Raw genomic sequence first — 3,523 nt, forward strand, 5'->3', positions numbered from 1 at the left:
ATATTTACATTATATTTATATTATATATATATATTTTTAAAAAAGAATTCTTTATAAAATATGCATTGAGTTAAAATACAGTTTTTCCAAAACAGTGGTATCACTACTGCATATTTTTAAATGTTTACTTATAGAAATGAACATAGTCAATTCCAGGCATTAGTCTCTAAAAAAGACATAACTCAAAGGAACATATTGTGTGTCAATATTGTAACCCTGAATTGTGTGAAAATGTCCTCCACATGTGAGGTAGGCCCATTGTTTAAATCTAGGAATCTCTAGTAAATAGCAGACAAAAAATAAATTTTGCATTGATGATCATCATATTTAAGCAAAATAGTGTATTTTGCTATCTCAAAATGATTTTAAGACTTGGGGATTTGTAACTAATATTACACTCAAAAAAAGGTATTTAAACTTATGATTCTCTATTGAAATAATCTTAGGAAAAACATGACTAATTGCATTTATATATTTAGATTATTACATGGTTGCAAAATCCTTGTAAATAATTCAGTGCTCTGTTAGTCACTAATTATTTGTATATTTTTCTATGTTGGATTTAAAATCTGGGCAGTTATAGAACAAAATATGGGAAAACATTGTAACTAATCTAAGATAAAATTATATGATATTAAAGCAAAAGCAAGAACTATAACTCAGTCTCTTAAGAATTTGATCTCCTACTTTCATTGCTTCTATTGTGTTATGAGAAGAACAGATCTTTAAATGGCAAGTAGCCTGTGTTGCATTCTACCCTTTATCACTAAAGTGAGTATTGTACAAATATTCTCTTCTCATAGTTCATTGATCCTTATATTTCCGCCAATCCATCAATCTTTTCTTTTTTTCTCATTTCTGGTTATGCCTTAGATTACATGGTTGATCATTTTAAGAGCACTCCTCTAAGACTTCTTGACAATTTATGTCTTAGAGATCTCTGGCAAAATTCTACTGTCCACTTTTTCTGTTCCTATACTTGGGCAGTTACATAGACTGTATTATTTTAGAGTAAAGTAGAATTACCTTATAATAAAGCTTGTTTTTACCTATTAGACATTCTGAATTTTTTAATATATTTTATTGATTTTTTATAGAGAGGAAGGGAGAGAGATAGAGAGTTAGAAACATTGATGAGAGAGAAACATCTATCAGCTGCCTCCTGCACACCTCCTACTGGGGATGTGCCCGCAACCAAGGTACATGCCCTTGACCGGAATCGAACCTGGGACCTTTCAGTCCACAGGCCCTGAGAAGATGCTTTATATGATTTCTATCATTTTGAATTTGAAGAGACTTTGCCTGTGTCCAAATATGTGGTCTGTCTTTGAAAATGTCCAATGTGCACTTGAGAAGAATGTATATTCTGTAGCTTTGCGGTGAAATATTTTAAAGATGTCAATTAATTCCATCTGATCTAGTGAGTCATTTAGGATTGCTGTTTCTTTGCTGATTTTTTGTTCAGTGGATTTATCCAGTGGTGTCAATGGAGTATTAAAGTCCCCTACTATGATTGTATTGCTGTTGATCTCTCCCTTGATATCTTCCAGTTGTTTTTGTTGTTTTTTAATGTATTTGGGTGCTCCTGTATTGGGTGCATATATGTTTTACCAGAGTTATAGCCTACTGTTGAATTTTAGGGGCTACACTTTGAGGTCTATTTTGTCAGATATTAGTATTGTTACCCCAGCTTTTTTTTTTCACTTCCATTTGTCTGAAGAATTTTTTTCCCATCCCTTCACTATCAGTCTGTGTGGGTCCTTTGTTCTGAGGTGGGTTTCTTGAAGAAAGCAAATATATTGGTCATGTTTTCTTATTCATTCAGCTACCCTATGTCTTTTGTTTGTTTTTGTTTTTTTAAATATATTTTATTGATTTTTCACAGAGAGGAAGGGAGAGGGATAGAGAGTTAGAAACATCGATGAGAGAGAAACATCGATCTGTCTCCTGCACACCCCCATTGGGGATGTGCCCACAACCAAGGTACATGCCCTCGACCGGAATCGAAGTTGGGACCTTTCAGTTCGCAGGCCGACGCTCTATCCACTGAGCCAAACCAGTCAGGGCCTGTATTATTTTTTTTAATTAATATGTTCTAAAATGTGCCTTTGCCACTTTAAAAAAGAATATTAATATTGCAGTGTTTCTAACTGGATCCTGATTGATAAAAGTTCTCTCTCACTTTTTAATGATACTCTATGCTTTGTCGTGTGTGTGTGTGTGTGTGTGTGTGTGTGTGTGTGTGTTCTCACTTTATAGTTAAATTAGTAGGATATGGGGCAGGACTACATGGAGGGCTGGTTAGGCAGACCCATTGTAATCCAGAAGTACAAAATATTTCTTTTACAAATTTATACTGAAAACTCTCTTCTAATAAATTCAAAAGGTTCTTCATACTACAAGTGATTTTCCATTCTCCCAACTGTGTGAGTTACATTTCAATTTTATCCTCGATTATCTTTTTATCCATGGTTCCTTTCATGTGGTTTTCTTTTATTATACACTATTATTTTCTTTGCCATACACTTATCAAACTGCCTTCTCCTCCCAATGTTCCCAAATTTGAGATTATGCCAATTCATTTCATAATGTGAGACTGCTCTCCAGTGTGCTTAGTAACAGCAGCCTTTCTTTATTTTATATTATTTGAAAATTATCCTCTAGATTTTAAATTAAAGTATTAAATGGAATCATTAAATAGACTTAATTATATCAGCTATTATGTATATATACATAAATAGGAAGATAATTTATCCACTATGCAACCTTTCCTCTATTCTCTCATTATGTCAGGCTCCTAAAGGAGAAAAGAAAAATAGGATTCCAGTGGGAAAGTTCTCATGTAATCACTGTAAACAAACATTCCGTTCCACAAGGACACAGACTGGAACATTAAGCCTCTGGAACTATCATGAGATGCAACACGAGATTATACAAGCAAATGTGATATGTTCATTCTAAAGCACTTAAAATTTTTAAAAATTAGATCCTACGCCTGTGTTTATGAGTGTATTTTGAACATTTATTGTTTGGTATCATATCTTATTCTGTTTGCCTTTTGTTTTCAGACATCATTTCTTTCATTTATCCCTCTATTCATTTAGAATTTGGTCCCCTCTCAAATCCCAAATCTAGTCCGAACTGAGATCTACCAATGGTCCACATGCAAAGAGTGCTCCCCGCTGCTCTTATTCCTTCTCACCTTCTATCAGTCTTTGCTCCTTGTGCTAAAAATATAGACTTCTTTGTTTTTTCTTAAAGTAAACAATCTATTTCTTGCCTGAGGTGGTATGTATATGCTGCTCCTTCTATCTAGGAGGGACTTTCCCCATGGCTTCTGATGGCTACTTCCTTTAGCTTTATTCAGATCTCTGCTCAATTGCTACCTCCTCAGGGAGGAGGTCCTTGTCCACACTATATATGGTGCTTCTTCCAGTCACCCTCCAACACTTACTCAGTTTTATTTTTTTAGTTTCTTACACTTATTTCCACCCCAGTGTATATATTATAGTCTTTGAATTCT

This window comes from Myotis brandtii, unplaced genomic scaffold, assembly GCF_000412655.1.
Source record: "Myotis brandtii unplaced genomic scaffold, ASM41265v1 scaffold750, whole genome shotgun sequence".
Lineage (NCBI taxonomy): Eukaryota > Metazoa > Chordata > Mammalia > Chiroptera > Vespertilionidae > Myotis > Myotis brandtii.